We start from the raw sequence: 13,754 nt of genomic DNA, 5'->3' as shown, positions 1-13,754 counted from the left end.
ATTCAGATGAAGAAAGACAAAGAATGTGCTATGCTTTCTTTCAAATCTAGCATATTAGCTTTTAAGCTTTAGATAAGCGTGTTTCATTTGGAATGATCACTCGGGTTAGGAAACTAGCAAAGGGCTAAGTGGGAGCAGGAAGTCTTTCAAGCAAAGGAGGATAGAATATAATGTTAGGAAGAAGAGAGAAAAATGGAATAGAAGGCATCATGGGGGTAGGGGATAGGAGAGAAAAGTAGATGACAAAATATGGGGAGCAAGAAGTAAAAGCAAATTCCTTTTGAAAAAGCCACATAGAAACATTGCAGGAGAAGATAATTAATATGTGTATGTATATTTGTATGTATGTATTTATGTACTTACATATGAACGTACACATACCCTGTAATCACTGGCTACCAAATAAAAACCCAAGAACAGGAATGGGTTAATTCTTTTTGAGTCATTGGCCAATAGGGTCCTAAAGACCCACCTCACAGGTTATTGTCAGTGATTTTTGGTTACCCTCCAGAAGTTGGTGATAAGATCCTATTGTTGAACATCCCACACCCTCCTTGAGTTTAGTAAACAAATCCTGAACAATTCCAACTCCAGATGATAACCCAAATTAAATGGGGAAACTCTTTCGGGCCTCACTCCTATTTGAAGACCTAAAGCAATCAATGACTCCAGAGAGAGGGAGAAAATCCTTACACCTCAAGGACGAGTCCCCTAATTGGTTAGCCAATACCAAGTGGTCAGCCCTAGAAACACACATACAAGTAACACTAAATAGACTCAGGAGGTTGTGCTTACATATATGTCTGTGCTAGATAGTTTTATGTTATCTTAACACAAGCTAAACTCATCTGAGCGAAGAGAGCCTCAATGAAGAAAATGCTTTCATAATATTGGGCGATAAGCAAGCTTGTAGGCACCTCCTTGATTAGTGATTTTTAGGGAAAGAGCCAGCTCCTTGTGGGTGGGGTCCTGGTTTCTATATGAAAGCAGGCTAAGGAATGTAGGTGCCCTTGCATTTGGAGCAGAGATATTCAAGATTGAGAGTTCATCTTGGTGAATTTTTCCTTTGATGAATATGAAGTGTCCTTCCTTATCTTTTTTGGTAACTTTTGGTTGAAAGTCGATTTTATTTGATATTAGAATTGCTACTCCAGCTTGTTTCCTGGGACCATTTGCTTGGAAAATTGTTTCCTAACCTTATACTCTGAGGTAGTTTCTGTCTTTGTCACTGAGGTGTGTTTCCTGTATGCAGCAAAATGCTGGGTCCTCTTTACATATCCAGTCTGTTAGTCTATGTCTTTTTATTGGGGAATTGAGTCCACTGATATTAAGAAATATTAAGGAGTAGTGATTGTTGTTTCCTGTTATTTTTGTTGTTAGAGGTGGAATCATGTTTGTGTGGCTATTTTTGGGTTTGATGCAAGAAGATTACTTTCTTGCTTTTTCTAGGGTGTAGTTTCTCTCCTTGTGTTGGAGTTTCCCATCTATTATCCTTTGTAGGGCTGGATTTGTGAAAAGATATGGGGGAAAACCTCGAACACATAGGCACTGGGGAAAATTTCTTGAACAGAACACAAATGGCTTATGCTTTAAGATCAAGAATTGACAAAGTGGATTTCATAAAACTGCAAAGCTTCTGTAAGGCAAAGGATACTATCATTAGGACAAAATGGCAACCAACACATTGGGAAAAGATCTTTACCAATCCTACATCTGATAGTGGGCTAATATCCAAACTATACAAAGAACTCAAGAAGTTAGACTCCAGAGAATTAAATAACCCTATTAAAAAATGGGGTACAGAGCTAAACAAAGAATTCTCAACTGAGGAATATCAAATGGCTGAGAATCACCTAATGTTCAACATCCTTAGTCATCAGGGAAATGCAAATCAAAACAACCCTAAGATTCCACCTCATACCAGTCAGAATGGTTAAGATCAAAAACTTAGGTGACAACAGATGTGGAGAAAGAGGAACACTCCTCCATTGTTGGTGGGATTGCAAACTGGTGCAACCAAACTGGAAATCAGTCTGAAGGTTCCTCAGAAAATTGGACATAGTACTACCTGAGGACCCAGCTATACCACTCCTGCCTGGGCATATACTCAAAGATGCTCCAACATATAATGAGGACATATGCTCCACTATGTTCATAGCAGCCTTATTTATGATACCCAGAAGCTGGAAAGAACCCAGATGTCCCTCAACAAAGGAATGGATACAGAAAATGTGGAGTATACATTTACACAATGGAGTACTACTCAGCTATTAAAAACAATGACTCATAAAATTCATAGGCAAATGGATGGAACTAGAAAATATCATTCTGAATGAGGTAACCCAATCACAAAAAAACACACATGGTATGTACTCACTGGTAAGTGGATATTAGCCCAAAATCTTGGATTACCCAAGATACAATCCACAGACCACATGAAGCTCAAGAAGAACGACTAAAATGTGGAATCTTCAGTCCTTCTGAGAAGGGGAAACAAAAATATTCACAGGAGGGGATATGGAGGCAAAGTTTGGAGCAGAGACTGAAGGAAAGGCCATCCAGGGGTTGCTCCACCTGGGATCCAGCCTATACACATACAGCCACCAAACCCAGACAATACTGCTGATGCCAAGAAGTGCATGCTGACAGGAGCCTGTCTCCTGAGAGGCTCTGCCAGAGCATGACAAATACAGAGGCGGACACTTTCAGCCAACCATTGAACAGAGAACAGGGTCCCCACTGGAGGAGTTAGAAAAAGGATTGAAGGGGCTGAAGGGGTTTTCAACCCCATCAGAACAACAATGCCAACCAACCAGAGCTCCCAGGGACTAAACCACCATTCAAAGACTATACATGGACAGACCCATGGTTCCAGATGCATATGTAGCAGAGGATGGCCTTGTTGGGTATCAGTGGGAGGAGAACCCCTTGATCATGCCAAGGCTCAAAGCCCCAGTGTAGGGGAATGCCAGGGCAGGAAGGTGAAAAGGGGTGGGTGGATGAGTGGATGGGTGGGTGGGGGAACACCCTCACAGAAGAAGGGGAAGGAGGGATGGGATAGGAGGTTTATGGATGGGAAACTGGGAAAGGGGATAGCATTGAAATGTAAATAAAATAATATCCAATAAAAGAAAGAAATAAAGGAAGGAAGGAAGGCAGGCAGGCAGGCGGGCGGGCGGGCGGGCGGGCGGGGCGGGCGGGCGGGCAGGCGGGCAGGCAGGGGAGGCGGGCAGGCAGGCAGGCAGGCAGGCAGACAGGCAGACGGGCAGACAGGCAGACGGGCAGACGGGCAGGCGGGCAGGCGGGCAGGCAGGGAGGCGGGCAGGCAGGCAGACAGACAGGCAGACAGGCAGACAGGCAGACAGGCAGACGGGCAGGCGGGGTAGGCGGGCGGGCGGGCGGGCGGGCGGGCGGGCGGGCGGGCGGCAGACAGGCAGGCGGGCAGGCAGGCAGAGCTACCCATGAGCCAGCCAGTAGGCAGCACCATCCCTCCATGCCCTCTGCCTCAGCTTCTGACTCCAAGTTCTGGTGCTTTGTGAGTTTCTATCTCAATAAATCCTTTCTTGCCCAAGCTATTCAGGCTGTGCATGGTATTCAATCACATCAATCCTACCGCTAACTTAGACAATATTGATAATAATTAAAGAAAAAAGGACACAAATTTGAGAGGAAGCAGGGATGAGGAAACATGGAAACAATGAGGAAAGGACAAGGGCGCATAGTTTCATTAAAATCTTAACAAAAGGAGAACAACAAAACCATATTGGAAGAAAAGCAGTCTGGCTTTCACAGTCCCGGAAGCTGCTAGGTAGGCATGCTGTTATCCTTGGAATGATCCACTGCTTCTGAAGAAAATTAATCCTCAGTCTCACCCAGCTGTGAACCCTGGGGGCTGCAATAACGTCTCTGGGAAGACGCGCCCAACGGCGCCACAGTGGCACACGTTATGAAGATAACCAACCACTTTCTTATTGGACTTAAGGACAACACCACAAGCCCAGCACTGAGAGCAAGGCCAAGAATCTGTGGCAAGACATGTCATACAGCCCAGGAGAAAACCTACGATTACTATTGCACTAAAGGGACATAGCATTAAAATGACTCCTAACGACATATTGCTATACCTGAAATCAGTGTATCCCTCAACCCTCACCAGAGAGTCTTCTTACAAGAGAGGGATTAACGGTAAAATTAAAACTGGTCAATGCACAGAGAATAAGAAACTTCAGAGTGCTCAGCCCAAATGGGACATCTATTATCGAACCTCTCTGCCTCGAGGATCAGAGAACTTAGTGGAACCAGGACAGAAATAATTTAAGGGCCAGGAGCAAATGTATTATTACAAGGAAATAGTGGGGTTACTTTTCTTATTTTCTTTTTGTTTAGGTTTTTGTTGCTGTTTTGTTTGTTTATATACAACAGGATTTATGCACATAACTCACAGCAACTGCGGCAGCAAACACAAAACCTGTGCAAACCCAGGCCAAACAAATCTCCAACAAATGGGGACATCCCCCTGCCCCCTACTGTGGAGCTATTGGCATTTGATAGCTACTGGGAAAGGTAGTCAGTTTTCTTTGATTTGTGACCTCTGAAGTAAGGCTCACACTCCATAGTAGGAACCACACCCAGGTCACCACATAACTGACTTGACAGATTTAAAACAGAGATCAAGAGAGAACACAAAGTTGGGCTGGTAGCGAGGTGGAAGCAGATCTGGGAGGAGTTGGGAAAGGAGATAAGTATGAACAAAACACAGCAGCTGAAATTCACAAGGAACAAAACATTAGGTGTTACATTTTTTCAGTTAAAAAGGAAAGAAAAGAAGGATGGGATATAGCTCAAGTATTTGGAAGGCCATGAGTATAATTCCCAACACTGTAAAAAGAAAAAAAAAACAATGGCTAATAAAACTTGATGAAGTCACTTATAGCCTATCTTTATTCATCAATGTATTTTTCATTATAAAGCTATAATGAGCACATATGTTCTGATGACTAGCGGCCAGAAGTGGTGGCACAAGCCTGTGTTCCCTGCACTCAGGAGGCAGAGACAGGATCTCTACGAGTCTGAAGCCAGCCTGCTCTACATACAGAGTTCTAAGCCAGTCAAAGTTATATAGTAAGAACCTGCTTCAAAAGGACTTCTGGCTACCTCGATGCAAACCCCTTTTTCTGTCTCATTTACTGGTCTGTCCTAAGACTAAGTCTGAATCTACTCTTGGGTCAATTCTGTAAGAGAACAAAAGTTTGTTGATGAAACTCCCCAAACAAGGAGAGACACATCTAGAAGTCTGCATCACTGAACAGTATAGAGCGCTATTCTCAGTCGAGCTATGTACAATGTACTGTAGACTTAATCAGGGATTCAGCTATACAAAGAAACTACAGCCGTTTCCTATGCAAGTAGCATTTTACCAGGGTTTGATGCTAACATCTCTCAGGTTCTCTGGGTGCCTCACGAGCGCTGTCAGTTAATAGTACCAGAAGTGAGCAAGTGACTCAAAGTTAAACACCAGAGCTGCTTCCTAAAATTCAACTTTGGTGGAATTAAAAAAAGACTCCTTATGAGCTAGGACTCCCTACCACAAGTCATGTTTTTTAAGTCAAGCAGAGTGTAGGACGGTTTGAGTTGTACTAAACGCTATAGATGTGCCTACCTAGGAAGAAAAGAGCTCTCTCTACCAAAGAACAAATGACAAAGTAAACCAAGACCCCCGCATCACGCATAAGGTGTCATCAAGCACCTCAGAATCCTAAAGGGTGACAAGGGCCCGCTAAAACATCACCAATTTCCTTTCCACCTTTTTTTCTCCTACAAAGCACATTCATACTGAACTCATACACTTCAATGCTGCCTGGATAGCTATTAAATACTTCTGCTTTACAGTCCGCCTCGGCTCTGAAATGAGAGCGCCACCCTTCTTGAAAGTACAAAATCATGCCATCTTTTCTTTCACATGGCCCATCAAACTTTACCTTGAGATCAGGTCCACATCTGCTGCCCTACAACCGAGAGCTGTATGAACCTACACACTGACCTCTGTCACTTCAGCCACCCTCCTACAGTCAGCCAGTCAGAGCCTCCTGAGTTGTCCTCTGAAATGCTAAGTCACAAGGGAGTCAGGACTCAGCATCTTGGTGGGATGATGGCTCGAGGATCGTGCATGACTCTTAAAGCTTACAGAGTTGCGCATCAGCAATGTAGAATTGTACTGCATGGTAAAAACTTTTACAGAAAAGTAAGCTGGATGACAGAAGATCTGCACTCAAAATCCTGTGTTACAAAACCTTAAATTGCAGGGTTGGTGGCACATACATCTAATCCCAGGAATGAGGAGGCAAAGGCAGGTAGAGCTCCGAGTTCAAGTCCAGCCTCATCTACGTGAGAGTTCCAGGACAATCAGGACTACATAGAGAAGGCCTATATAGAGAAACCAAAACAACAACAACAACAAGAAAATAAACAAAGACTGCAGTTCCTATCTGAGTAGATTCCCTAGTCTGCAACTTCATCTTCCTCTCCCCTCGCCCCACTCTGCCCAGCCCCACTGCCCATCAAACAAGTCAGGCATGCTTCTGCACCTTTGACTTTTGACTGGTCACTGAACACAGAACGACTCATCGACACCCCAATTTCCAGAATGAAAACAAACTTGCTCCCACCCACCTGTGTCACCTTCCCAGTAGAATCATCTCCCATGGACAGGACACCCTCCATGTTGTTGGACTTGGTTTTTGTCCTCCCACTTTTTTCTTTTTATATTTAAAACTCAAGAGAACAACAGTCTCTCCTTCATCTCTTTATTGAGAAGGTAAGAAAGTATCTGGAAGATGGCAGCTGTTTAGGAAACGCTGCATGAATGAAGGTGCATCCTGAGGACCTCCGCATGCCAACACTGCCTTTATCCCCGTGGATTCAACATTACAGTGATGATTGCTAAATGAATGGTTTGGTCTCTGTAACTTCCAAGTTCTCCGTAGGTTGGCTGTTCACCGCAACTGACTGTCTCAAAATATACAACCGTACAACAGGCTCTGCTAGGGTATCTGCTCCCTAAACCAAGCATGGCGGGAATTAGTTTGGCTTTTCTATTGCAATATTGCTAACCCTAGAAGGTACACCAGACGTATTCAGCTACACATTCAGTAACAGAGCCCACTCTCTGTGGACAAAGAATAAAGGTCCTGTCTAGGTCATCTATGAGCCTACATGGTAGATTTGGGGATTGGAAGATGGGGCAGCATAGAGAAGAGGCTCACCCCGGGTTAGTTATTTTCCTAACGGGCAGGCCCAAGGCTCCCAGTGGGTGACAATACACAGAAACCTCCTCAGTGTTCTTGGGAGCTGAGTGGAGTGGGTGTCTGTAAGCACACCACAAAAGCACTTATTGCAGGTGAGAGCCCTTGTAATTGCTATTAGGTGCGTCACACCAAAGGCAGGCTCCGGAGGTTGACAGAGGTGAGTGCCAGGGCACTCTGAGCATGAAATCCAGGTCAAACACAACTGCTGAAGAGAGCAAGCATTTCCAAGGCAACTGCTGGGATTCCCCCTTGCACTCTGACCTTATTACCTCATTTCTCCCACTTGAACGTCATACCAAGGCCATCACGAGGACAGACATCCATGGCAAGAGCTCTGTTATCTTTAGTACCAAGCTCCTCTGAACAAACTCAAAAGTTTGCTTAGAGGATGCAAAGGTTGTCCAAAGAACACACCTCAACCTGCAAATGAACACTGGCATAGGACACGACTGAGCTCTTAAAATTTTGAAACGATGAGTGTCGTTATCACATTAGTATTATACCTCGCTCTTATAGAGATAAAATATAGACCCATATAGAACTTTAAAACACAAAGGTAACACCAAAAAATAATTCAGGAGGCTGGAGAGGTGGCTCACTGGGTAAGAGTGTGTGCAACTCTTTTTTTAAAACTATTTATTTATTATATATAAGTACACTGTAGCTGTCTTCAGACACACCAAAGAGGGCATCAGATCTCATTACAAATGACTGTGAACCAGCATGGGGTTGCGGGGATTTGAACTCAGGAACTCTGCAAGAGCAGTCAGTGTTCTTAGTGTGCAACTCTTGCAGAAGACTTGGGCTGGGTCCCAGCACCCATGTTTACAACAGAATTGAACCCCAATTTCGCATTCAAATGTACATATCCATATTCCCCCCTCCAAAAAAAAAAAAAAAAAAAAAAAAAAAAAGAGCTCAGGCTGAACAAGGAAAATGAATCGAACAACTAGTTTCTTCTAGCCCAGCATATTGAAGCTATACTATAATGCCAAATCAGTCTAAGGACTAAAAATAGTGAGGTGTTCCCCTTCATTTGCCCCCGCTCAATCTTTTCAGTGCACACAGTATCTTAACCTGTCGGCGGATCTCAATTCACATGATCTATACCTGAAATGCCCCAACAGTTACATGTGGCTGAGGACTTCCTGACCCTGGATAGTGTAAGTACAGATGTCAAGCACTTTCTTTTTCTGGACTCTATTGCTATTCTCTGAGTCATGCTTTTTTAACTAGCAGAAGGGAGCTTGAAATTTCTCCTAATTTAGGACAGCATTAGCCTCAGCAACCAGATATGTCTTGAAATGCAGTTACTATACGAAGTACTATGACAGTGGGAATGGACTGTTATGTGTAATAAAGTTGTATGGCAAATAATATTTGTTGTATTGCAAATAATATTTGCGTTTCCCTGACCTCTAAGAGAAACTGCTTCATTAAGCTTCCTTTGAACAGTGGTTTTTCTTGCTAATGACATATTAATGTATGTTGACTGTAAATGTTTCAAACAGCTAGACAAAAACAAACGTAACAAAAAAAATGAAGTAGCAACACAGGCAACAGGAAGCAAGAAGAGTTCAAGAACCACTTTGCAACAGCATGCCTGGGCTACTCTCCAGCTTCTAGAAAGACTAGGTTACCCTAGAACTGAGCTTCTGAAGGATGTTCTCAGCATGATTTTAAGGAGGGGAGTTGAAGAGACATTGACAATAAGGAGTCTCTCCAACCCTATATACACTAGGAAAAGGTCGCTCCTTCTCCTTCAAGGTGAGATTACAGCTTCTCCTGGCTTCTGAAAGTGCTTCACCAGAGCATGAAAAGCAATTCACTTTGAAGATATTTCCACAGCAATGGTAGTGTAAAGCTCACATAACATAATAATTAAAGCATCCCAGAACCCCTTGACATTCCCTATCCCTCCCTTCCTTACCCATGGGTCTCAAAAACCACTTTCTGAAAACAAGCAAGGAAGCAAGCTGGCTTAAAGTTAACTTTCTCCCTCCCTATGGAAGGTTGGTTAGAAGCATTGCTCAGCCTATAAAATGAGCTATTATGACCTAGTTCTAACTTAGAGCTGACTCAGCTGAGACCAGCTGAAACGATGCTTTTCAGGAGGCCAGAGCTGGATTTGGTGAGGCTCTGACAGGACCCTGCCAAAGTCAGCAATTTCTTAAAAATGAGGTCAGGTTATAGGAACCCTTGATGGCCTTACTGCTGCTGCAAGAAAGTTAGACCAGTCACAGTGAAACTACCCTCACTCTCCCTAAAAACAGCCAAGAAAGGATGGGCCACAATCTTGGAGATTTGGTCAAGAAGTGCCATTCAGGGGGCTGGAGAAATGCCTCAGTGGTTAAGAGCACTGACTGTTCTTCCAGAGGTCTTGAGTTCAAATCCCAGCAACCACATGGTGGCTCACAACCATCTGTAATGGGATCCTATGCCCATTCCTGGTGTGTCTGAAGACAGCTACAGTTCACTTATATATAATAAATTAAAACAAATCTTAAGAAGAAGAGGAGGAAGAAGAGGAAGAGGAGGAGAAAGAAGAGGAGGAAGAGGAGGAGGAGCAGGAGCCGCCATTCAGCACAGCTAAGATATCATCAGCCTTCTCACAGTTACATTACAGGCAAAGGGAAGCCTCAAGCCAGTAGCAGGTTTTGCTAAGGAGAGAGAAGGGCTACACAAACAACACCTCCCCAAATTTTGCTGTTGGGCTCCCTACCATTAAATCTGAATTTGTTAGCTAAAAGCTATCAATGACTCCAGCACTAAAATAAATGGAGGTGTAAAACAAACCCAAGACTTCGGCGCCTACTGGGTAACCATTAGGAGTACAGCTCTACGCTCTGTGCCCACTATTTACCATGCCTTTCAAGTACCAGTTACTGGCCAGCCCCTTGGGCTGCAGTAGTAAGCAAAACCCAGCAAGGACTTCCCTGGAGGGACCTCACAGATCTGTCAGAAGGAAGGCAGACAGGCTAACAGGAGAGTTTACAGAAGCCAGTAATACTCCCCGACTTGCTCACTAAGTATACACTCTGTGTGAGGGTCTGTACATGACACTCTGTTTAACACTAACTAGCAATTAGGCACTCAGACTACTGTACAAATGAAGGACCAGACTCACAGAGGTAAAATGGTGAGCTAAAGCCATCTGTATAGCCAGAGACAGAGTAAGCCCCCGTTTGTTCAACTCCTAGGAAAAAACAAAATCCATCCATCCATCCATCCATCCATCCATCCATCCATCCATCCATCCATTCATTCATCAGGCAGAAAGTAGGGAATCCATCATTGTTGCTGTAAATTGTAATTTAAAAAAAAAAAAAAAAAAAAGGTTTCTTTTACCCCGCACTAGATCCGGCACTGCAGTGCCCCAACATCTGGTAGATGTCTTCATCTCAGTCAGCAAAGCATCTCACCCACTTTGCTCCATCCCATATCACACTGCTGATGGCTTCTCTCTGAGCCTGGCAGCAATCTCTCTACCCATCCAGTTCCCCAGGCAGGTTGCCACCATACACATGTCTCTAGCCACCACACACTCTCTTGAACTTAAATCGCCACATGAAAGGACACACAACACAATGACCACTGATCTAATTGATAATGTACAATTTGCTCATCTAGACATACAAAGCCCTTACATCCATACATCCATTCCTTAAGAACATTCATAACAACCTGTAAAGGTGCAGAGAGGAATCTTAACATCCGCCTCCATGTTCTCCCGGCCACTTCTCGCTCGCTCCAGTGTCCTCCACTCTCTCCCGCCCACCCTTCCTTCTCATACAATGGCAGGCCTCATTCTATCTTGTACCTGCCTTCACCTGTATGACATCATCCTACATATCATGATACATACATACATACATACATACATACATACATATATATGTGTGTGTGTGTGTGTGTGTGTGTGTATGTCTGGGTGAATGTCTACACGTGCATATGGGTGCCCATAGAGGCCAGAAGAAGGCTTTAGGCACCCTGAAGCTGGATTTACAGACTGTTGTGAACCGTGTGACATAGGTGCCGGAAGAGCAGTAGGCACTCATAACCAGTGAGCCACTGCTCCAACCTCCACCTTGATATTTTAAAAATCAGACAGACTAATGAGTAGGATTGACTGACAGCTTGTGTATTCCCTTAAAATTCTTGATTATAAACAACGCGATTTTTTTAAATGAATAAAGGATTTATACACACAGTTCATCAAACTAGATATACAGGTGGCAAATAAATACATGTGGACATGCTTAGCATCTATAATTGTCTGAAAAGGAGGACAACTTAATGCCACAGTTAGTAGAAGGACTAAGGAAAAGAATGATCGGATGCCTCAAAATGTAAAGATACTCACTGCCAGGAATAACGGCCTACTTTCAACCCCAGAGCCCACACAGTGCACGGAGAACCTAAGCCTGAACACTGTCCTCTCTCCTCCATTGTGTACTGTGAAGTTGTGTGTGCACACAGACAAAGAGACACACACACACATGCAATGAATAAACATCATAAGCCACACACACATACACACACACACCTGTGACTAGTTTTCAAAAGACTAAGAAAATATTTGGCAATATAGCTTGAGATTCTTTTATTTGCGATATTTGAGACAAGACTGTCTCAGTGTCCCCAGTCCTTTGGATTTTTAAGTATCTGTACAGCATTTACCCAGGGTGCATCTCTCATCTGGAAACCACACTCAGAGAGACAATACAATTACAACAGGACACTAAAACCCCACTGTAGCTCAGCACTGACGTAACTGAGGAGGAAGCTCATCCTGTACTAAGTCCTAGAAAATAACGTGAATGACTTCAATAGCAGCACTTAGGAGGCAAGGGCAGGTGGATGTCTGGGAGTTCCAGACCACCCAAGGTATACAGTGAGATCCTGACTCAAGAAAATAAACAGAAACAACAAACCCAAGTGCTAGGGAAGACATAGAGCAACTGAGAGCCTTACATTGCCTACCACGGTGAGGATGCATCATGTCCAACCACTGTAGAAGTGGGTAAGTGTCTCCGACCACAAACCATGGACTTGCCATGTGACCCAGTGACCCCACTCCTCTGGATTTACCCAAAGTGAAAACCTAACTTGACAAAACCCTTGAGTACTCATGTGGTTCTTTGACCAGAAACTCTAAGCCTATTCGTTTGCTTTCTGTGGAGCCTCCTTAAGGACATTACTCATAATCTCCAAGTCAAAGCAATTCAGTAGTCCCTCAAGAGGTAAACAGGTAGGTGTACTGGTGGTGCATTCACAAAACGGAACAATACCCAGCAACACAAAGGAACTAACAATGCAAGCAACAACAGGATGAGACCTAACTCCATTTACTATGCAGAAGCTGAATACTAAATGATTTCATTTATATGGCATTTGAGATAAGTCAGAAATATTGGTTAACAAAATAACTATGGATGCCTGGGGATGGAAGACCGACTGCAAAGGGATGGGGAGGAAGGGGTTCTTAGGGAGACTTCCGTGTTCTCCCTGAATAACTGACAGGTGCAAGATTGTATGAGACTGACACAACTCAGCACAACATTCCCAATTGTAGGTGAATTAAATTCACTTCAGTAACAAACAAACCCCCAACATTTCTCAGAAGCAGGTGCACAAGGTCACACGCGCGCACGCGCGCGCACACACGAACACACACACACACACACACTCCTTCACATGTGCAGGAGTACATGTGTGAGCATGCACACACACACACACACACACACACACACACACACACACACCCTTACTTAAAACTCACCTAGATTAAAGCCATCACAAACTAACATAAGTTTTCTTAATGACAAAGTGTTGGAATATACATATTTTCAAACTGGCAAGAAACATAACAGACTTTTTTTTTTAGCACCCTCTTGCTGGTTGGCAAGCACAACAGTTCACTCCAACACCTTCATTCTGCATTCTGGAAAATGCAAACACAACACAGGAGGCGTCTAGAGTAAGAGACACAGGTTTTCCACAGAGCTTGTAAGTCCCAAAAGCCGCCTTGGAGAAAGTTTTCTTCCTAAAAAGAAAACTGCAACCTCCCACGGTCAGGGTTTACTGACCATGAATAAAGTCAAACCTCGAGTATAATACAACGGTGTCTACTGGAGTCCCATCCCTAACCCATTGATGGGAGAGTCTCTGCTGTAAGGTAGGGATCTTTGATGCTACACATGCTGAAGACAGATACCACTGTGCTCGGCACCCTGCTGCTCCATGCTGTCTGCAGAAAATAAACCGTGCCCACCCCAGGTCTTTGCATCACCTAGCACATGAAAAGTCCTGAGAAGCGATTAGCTTCTACACTTGCAAGCCCAGCTCTCCTTCAGGGTTGGGTGAGGAATGCATCTAGAATCCTCTTCTCCAGAAGCATGTGGATCTTGCTGGCCTCCTGAGGTATTCTCTTCTTTCCCCGAACAGCCC

At 43.9% G+C, this 13,754-nt stretch overlaps 1 protein-coding gene across 9 annotated transcripts in view; it reads right to left on the bottom strand.

Moving 5' to 3' along the window:
• Nucleotides 1–13,754, bottom strand: part of Magi1 (membrane associated guanylate kinase, WW and PDZ domain containing 1) — a 609,660-nt gene that overhangs the window by 209,789 nt on the left and 386,117 nt on the right. The gene's annotated exons all lie outside the window — the stretch shown is intronic.

This window comes from Rattus rattus, chromosome 6 (assembly GCF_011064425.1).
Source record: "Rattus rattus isolate New Zealand chromosome 6, Rrattus_CSIRO_v1, whole genome shotgun sequence".
Lineage (NCBI taxonomy): Eukaryota > Metazoa > Chordata > Mammalia > Rodentia > Muridae > Rattus > Rattus rattus.
This window is presented reverse-complemented; position numbering and strand designations above follow the sequence as displayed.